Source organism: Calonectris borealis, chromosome 4 (assembly GCF_964195595.1).
Source record: "Calonectris borealis chromosome 4, bCalBor7.hap1.2, whole genome shotgun sequence".
NCBI classification, from domain to species: Eukaryota; Metazoa; Chordata; class Aves; order Procellariiformes; family Procellariidae; genus Calonectris; species Calonectris borealis.
In genome coordinates this window covers 45,957,949-45,966,134 of record NC_134315.1, presented here as the reverse complement: position 1 = coordinate 45,966,134, position 8,186 = coordinate 45,957,949, and positions in this window count along the sequence as shown.

The window sequence follows — 8,186 nt, the reverse complement described above, 5'->3', positions numbered from 1 at the left end:
CCAGTTTGTACCAACATTTTAAAACCCCATTATGGACACCAGAATAAACTATTAAATTTTATCTGCCTCTTTTGAAATCTACTTTGCATACTCCTTAACCCATTAGTTAGTTTTCCTCTAATTGCCGAAATGTGGTGTTAACAACCTAACATCAGTCAATACACCAATCAGTTACATTTTTTTTTAATCATTCATTTTCCCTATATCTGGTCAAAGTTATAAATATACTTTATTAAAAGACTGAGAAATGAAAATTAATTAAACTGACATATGACCAGAAACATAGGTCAATAACCTTTGATCACCTAGTTTTGCCCAACTGATGTAATTCCATTGAAACTGGTGAAATTATTAAGACATCGATTGCTGTAGGAAAGCTCATCCCATATCACAAGATTCATCCAACTACACTCTCCAAAGCTTGGAATGAAATTCAGAACTCTTTCTGACTGTAAATCTTGAGCAGCTCCCATCAAAGTCAAAAAACTGGGTGGATATACAGCACATTTAAGAGTGAAATTGGAACCAGGTATTAGTCACAGGCCTCTTAAAACCAGTGTCAGATGTGAATGTCAAATAGCCATACATTCTTTTGAAATAACAGACAGCAATGTGCAAATGTATATACTTCAGTGTCTTCATGTCAATATTTAATGCTTCCAGTAATATTTAATTTATAATCAGGACTGTAAAATTAATCTCAGATTTTTCTGCATTTTTAAGTTCAGAAATAGAAATTGTCAAGCAAAGGCCTTATACGAAATAATGAAAAATTTTATCTTAGCCCTTCCAAGATAAATAAAAAGCCAACAAATTTATAACTGTACTAAACCATACTGTTCAATCTTTTCAAACTTACCAAACAACAGAAATCAATATTTGTTCCCACTGTCTGCCAAATCAGGATATTTATTTGGGTTCCACATATATATGTATTTGAAAATCCACCACCAAATATGAAAACTAAAGGACTGACTCAATTTCTGCTAGAAACAAACAAACAAACAAAAAAGGAGCCTCTCAGCTACTTATCTTAGTATGTCCTTAGCAAAATTTCAAAGACTTCAAAAATAGGACCACTAATGTATTTTTAGTAGGCATTACTAGTTATCAACACAAACTAGACTACTAGCTAATGGTACTCAAGAAAAAAGTATGCATGATTGTAGCTGATGACTGCATCCAAAATCCCCTTTCACTCCTGCACTCATGGGGCTACCATTACTCCTGGAAATGAGGTTCACCCAGTATTGCCTTGAAAGGGGTGTGCTGCCCTCAGACCAACCACACACACGTACATGTGTGCTCAATGCTCTACCCTGATGCAGTGGTCCCAGAAACTGAACCTGCTCCTCCACCCACCTCTCCATCAGCCTCCCCCTCCCTGCTTGCACATGCACTGAATAAGGCACCCAAACTTCCAATGGAGACATGCCTCCCCCAGTTCTTTAACACAAAATGATGCCTGTGTGCTGCCTTGCATAACTTCCAAATAACTCAGAGAGGTGAATGTGGAATATATAAAGAAGAGCTACTGCATAGCAATTTTGCAATTACAGCTTTACAGCTTCTTGTGTATGAGCTTCTTATTCTAGTAATATTTACAATATACACTCAGACCTTCAAACACAAACAACAGTTCCTTTACCACGTAGGTCTAACAATATACTGTGAATGTCCTGACAGGCACAAAATGTTATCAGTTAAATAGGAAAATGTATCATGTTAAAGCTGTTTTTTTTGTTAGCAAGAGATATGCACCTGGTAAGCCAATTAACTTTTTTTTTCGTTGTTATTATGTCAGCCTGTGGTTAAGATATTGTTGCTGAACCAGAGTATCTCCATTGATATCCATCTCTTAGTAATGTCAATTTGTTCGAAAGAGGAGGAGGAGGAGTAGAAAGGGCACCAAGGGAGCACATACCACTGAAAGGAATGCAGAAACCTGATCAGTCCTCTACACTTCAGACAGTAAAAAGATCACAGTAATAAATAGGAAGAACATTTAATAAATCCAGGTATGCAGTACATTGTGACTATAAATAGTTAACATCTATAGTCAAATAGAGATTTTGGTAGAAGCAGAACGGTTTGTGGTTCCACCCCCCAAAAAAATTTTTATTTGAATTTCCATATCATTTGTTGTATTCATTATTTGCTTTCCCTTCTCCTCTCCCTTCCATGGGCTTGCCAGCATTACTTTACAAATTTCAAATTAATTTACAAATTAAAGAGGGGAGCAAGAGACGATTAAATGTGGTAACAAGTATGATTATACTTCTTAGATAGTTTCAGCAGAGGTTCAAACCCAACATGGAGCAAAAGAGAGGAAAATCCAAGGAGATGGCATGCTCATTATAGTTTCATGAACACATATCAGAACTTCTTAAAACTATTGTCTCTATATCCCTACCAACTATATTCCTTTCACTTTTACCAATACATTTAGCAGTTTCAGTGCTGCAAATAAAACGACTTCTCAAAATATTGAGAAATTATTTTTCTAAACTAGTAACAATGCTAGTTTAAGTATTGGTACTTCTCTGCAATGTCACTTCAGTGTGACATCCCAGTCTCTGAAGAAGTTATCCAGAACTAGTGTTTCATAAAAGTGAGACTTCACACTTTAACTGCATACTGTTACTGCAGTTATTAACATAATGCTTTGGAGTACTACACACACACACCCTTCCCTTTGTAAGTGGATATTAAAGTCCTGTTCTTCGGGCGGCGGGGGGGAAGGAAAAAAAAACCCACATCAGCAGCATGACAGCAAATGCATGCTTAGGTCATTGAAATGTCACTCATCACCATAGTGGTGTTAGAGGGTAGCCAAGAGTCCATGAACAAAAGAGCACAGGACAGAGTTTTCATGCCCTTTTAACTAAAAACACATAGGTCTGGATTTACTTCTTCCAGACACTGTGGTGAGCAAGCACATGTGGCTTTAAATGAAGATTTTATTGCCAAGGTAATAATGGCAATCTTTAGACTAAGGAAAATCTGGAATTTAAATATCAGTTTCTCATCTTTATTAAAAATGAGCATGTGAACACTGTTTTACATAGCAAGTGTATAAATACAATGCAACTATTTGCCAGATCTTTAGATTTTATTCCACTAAACATTTCCATGGTTTATTCAGACTATATATGGTCACATCTTTCTGCAATTTTAGAATTTTCTAGAGCTCCAAAAGACCATGAAGTGACAGAGAAAAAAAAAAAAGAAAAAAAAAAAGAAAAAGGTAAATTATTCAGGAAAAATATAGCTAAAAAGAAACATTAAAAATAAAATGTAAATCACTAACTGAAATTCTTATAAGCATACATATACAGCTAGTTCTCTGAACATTGTATGTCAGTATATCCACTGTGCTCAGATCGATGACTAAAATTTCATAGACTGTTAGGCTGACAGAGCTCAAGCAGATCTCAGCGTGTGAGATGATTCCACAATTCTGGCTGCAACACATTATGGGAAAATTGAGGATATGACTGAAGAGTGATTCAATAACCTACTCAGCAAATCAGCCCATGACTCAGACACTTGAAATAACACAATGTGCATAGTAGCAAAAAAATTAAATGCACATCCTTACTTTCCACTTCATTATTGCCCAGCCAAACTGCAGTGGCAGTTGTCTTCATAAGGCACAGGGTGCCTGTTTTTAGTGTTCCACTGAACATTCACAAACTTTTTTTTGAGGGATAGAAGAAAAAAAGAAAGTGTAAAATAATAGAAGTGAAATACAAAAAAAAACATGCAAGCATTTGAAAATGTTATTTTGTTGCTTTGAGTTTAGAATAAGAATTGTCATCTAGAATCAAATCTACTAGCTAAGACACAAAACCAAAACAAATACATGTCATTACCCAGTAGCCAAGACCCCCTAAAATGGGATGGCATGAAGAGGGCAACATTTTATACTCAGTTCAGAAATTTATTCTCCTTATGAATCTGTTTTAAAGTTCTGGCACTGAGATTCTTCTCAGCCATTCACCTCAGCTACACCGTTAGAAGTAAGAAGTATAGAAATACACAGTTCAAGTCCTGTGACTTATATGCCCTTGTAAAAATTATAAATAAATAGGCAGCGTCGCTAATGAAGAACCTTGTGGAAGCAACATCAAGTTCAAACCCTCCTTTAGAAAGTTTAGTACACAGCTAGAAATATGACAACTGCTTCTTCCTTTACTTAAATTGGGTTTCCAGAAAGAATTATCTCTTAAAATGTTCATGTAATTAGAACATATAGGCATCAGCAAACTTTAGTTTCAAGGTACAGATAACTGTTAGCTTGAGTTAGGTATTAGCAGAAACAAGTATAGTGCCTTACATAGAGAAAATACATACATCATTTATGTATCTCCTTACAAGAATGCTGTAAAAATAGTGTGATAGGAATTCTTTGTTAGATTCAGCTGTTTGCTAGAAAGTGAAACAGAAGGTGTTAATCACCCTAAAACAATGAGAAAAGAAATAGTAATTTTAAGATATTTGTGAGAGATATTCACAATAAAGAATGAGAGATTTTATTTAACAGATGACACATAAGCTTGCTCTTGCTAGTCTTAAGACACTATGATATTTTGACATTTAAACTGGAGATAGTCTGTATTTAAAAATTAGGCCTCTTTATTGCAACAAATCTTACAACATTTTGTTATAATTAATTACATATTAGGTTTAAAACCAACCTGCTCATGAACAGTGCATGAAAGCTTAATTAAAAGATCACTAAATTATTCATATTTAATGAAACTGCCAGGAATTCTGCAGAAAAGTTCAACAACATTTATCATATTATTACGCTGATGAACTTTTTCTTTCTAGTTAATGAATAAAAGTTCATAAGAATTCATAGAAATTTCTTAAAGCTTGATGTATCTTCAGATGTATAAGAAAAAGCACACCTAAATATGTTCCCAGGTCTTTAAAAAAAATCTGAACTTTAAAAAATATTCGTGAAAACAACATAATGAACAAGTTTTGCACTTTTTGATGGGAAACTGCTCAGATGTGGAACACTAATTAAGAGTATTTTCAGAAGAGGGCATGGAAAAGTACAATATGTAAAAAGATACTAACAGCAGGAGGTATAGATGAACTAAAAAGAACCATTAAGAAAGAGGATAATTAGTGATGGAAAATTAAATTATCCCATAACTGATTAAAAAAGACACAAATGTAGTTATGAATAGAATAGAAAAGATACAAGCTCTTGGTCTTCATCATTACAAATAAACTAAGCAAAGTGAAAACAGTGAATATACTTCATCTTTCAAACAATTTCTACTGGATACAGTGACTGGCTTCCTAAAGGTGATGGAAGTAGTCAGAAAAACATAGTAGTAGTTCAAACAGGATTAGCGTTTGTTTCTGTGATAGGCCTATTACAGTATTAGCAGGATTTATCCCTTCTTTGCCTCAAATAAATCTAAACTTGGAGAAGATAAGAAACAATTATGGAAACGGTGTTATAGTCATAGTGCTTCTGAGCCCAACAGTAAGTTCTGTTAAGCCCTGCAGAAGTACTGTTCTCCTGTACTATACTCCTGCTCAAGAGCTCCTCCTTGAGAAGCTCTCTTGTATACTGCCAGAAATGCAGTTAAAAACAAACACACTAAAACCACACACCCTCTCTCATTAGTGCAATGCAAGGCTTGACAGTTATTGGAAACAAGCAAACAAGGCATGAACACAATCACAAGGAAAACTACTGGAGGAAGAGAGGACCTTGCTTATATTTTCCCCACAGATAATTGTATGATTACAACCTGTTGAGATGGTGAATGACCATACCTTTCTTTTTTCTGCCTAAAGGTGAAGCCCAAATGTTTAAATAAACCAAAATACCCAAGTATGTCAGTATCATTTAGACACAAACCAGAAACGAGTTCAGAAGTACTTTCAATTCCATAAAAAAGAACTGGTATTTTACATTCCACTATTTACTGAAGCACACATCTTGTGCTGAGCTCGTACTTAAACTGAAATCACCAGCGTTAATACACGGCTACTCTCCAACTTACAGTCTTTCAAGAGGCCTACTTTGTCTTAGTGTAAAAGTTTACAAAGACCTTATCTTTCCCTTAAGTCTTCCATTAACCTCAAGGTGCTGGAGGGTAGAGAGCATTTTATTGAAGCACCACACCACGTATCAGAACTTAAGTGCTTTCCTAGACAAAGGCCGTCTGCCACCATCGAAGACAAAGTACCTGGTTCAGGGAAAATTTTGGTCAGACCCCGTATGGTCACTCTCATTTGAAAATACTCTTTGTTCCTCCTCAAACACAAAACATAAATGGGTATGCCAGAAGCCTCATTTTATTTCCCATACAACCGCTAGCCAGACATTGCTTTAGATAAAAAAAGCTGTTAATCAGCTGTATCCAGAAACAACCTCTTTGTTAGAGGAATAGGGCCAGATGTGGTAGTCCAAAACAGGTCCATGCCCCCAGGCCCAACCAGTAACAAAGCTAAGCACCTGTTCCCAGTAGGCACACACACACACACACAGAGCACATACATACATGTACACACGGTCTGTAACACAGAATGCTAACACACCTTTGTAGGCGTGAAGCAGCATCTTAGCAAGTCTCATCAATTGCCTTAGGTTTACACATCCAAACCAATCCTTTTTGTCCACTGTGACAGGGCCAAGTAACCTTCATTCTTTTTTTCCACGTCGCCATGCATTAAATTAACCAATATTTATATTATTTGCAAGAGTAGGGAAATAAAATTAAGGGTTCTTTTTCCCAACCTTTTTGACAGGGCAGATGAATATTTTATTTAACCTATCCACCTCCAGCCCTGAAAGTTCCCTTCCAATGAATCTGTGGAAGCATAAGCTCTGAACTGAACATTTTATCCTAAAATATTGGTAAAATATGCCAGAGTACGCTGCATTTTATCACCTCACTTACTTACAAATATGTATTATTCGTGTTGAAGTCTTTGTAAGCAGGGATGCTTAACTCTGTTTCTGCAACTCTTGCCAAACTCTTTTATGGCTCAATAAAAATAAATAAAAGCAACAGTTTTTACACAAGATATTAACCTGAATCTGACCCGCTACAAAATCTCATTTGATATTCCTTGTTTTGGAAGGAGTGGTAGGATGGCATGAGCACAAGAGTCTCTTAAGCTTATCCCCTATTAACGATGTCTGTAGAGTTAAATCCTTTATTTGCTATGTTATAAACACCACAATTGATCATGTTTGCCCTTCCCATCACCACATTTTTTGGTTTCTGACTGCTTACTCTTGCTATCACTGAAGATATGGAAAGCAATTAAAAAAAAAAAAGAAATTATAGTGCATGGTTGCATAGGTCATCTTTAGATGAAAAATTAATTCAAATAAAAATCACTAGTCATTATTTCCTCTAAATGCCAGCAGTTCTGAATTTCTGCTTTTTCACAATCTGCTTTGTTTCAAAGCCAAAATAACTGTCATTATAGGGAATAAGCTGTGCATAAATAAAATACTGTTGCCAAGAATGTGGGATTTTGAAAATACTCATCAAATGTATGGCTGTTTAAGACAGCTATTGTATGTGACTCCCCAGGATGTTAGAGCAGCTTGATATCTGCGATCACCTAGTCTGACTTAAATATTTCTTAAGCTGACATTTGTTTGAATCGGTTTTTTTAATCTTCAAGCTTGGCTAGGAGCAAATATAATTCTTAAGAGAGTATGAAATAGGAGAAGCCGAGAGGAGAGATGAGCATGAGCTTTTAGGCAAGGAAGGACAGAAAAAAATAATATTATCATTAGGCCACAACAAGACTTTAAGTTGGAGGACACGTGAACCTATAGCCATAAGGAAGGGGAAGGCTCTCACATTCACTTCTGTCCGATTTGAGCATATATGCATTAAGTGTAGGCACAGTAACAGCTGAAAACCTTATCCTAAATTGTTTCAATTTCTTGCTGGCATCTGATAAGCATTTGGAATTTCAGACACATAACAGAAAGAATAATATTCACATCTGAATAATTCCTCCGAACAATTTTAATAGGATATAGGGTCAGCCATTTCCCCCTTCCTCCAAACTGTAAATAGCAGAAACCTCAGAAATTTTAAAAAAAGTATTCTTTTATCTTCTTAAGTCTTCTCTAGGAATTTTTTCCCCTGAAGTTTGGTTTATAATTAGTTTTGTCAAAAGTTATA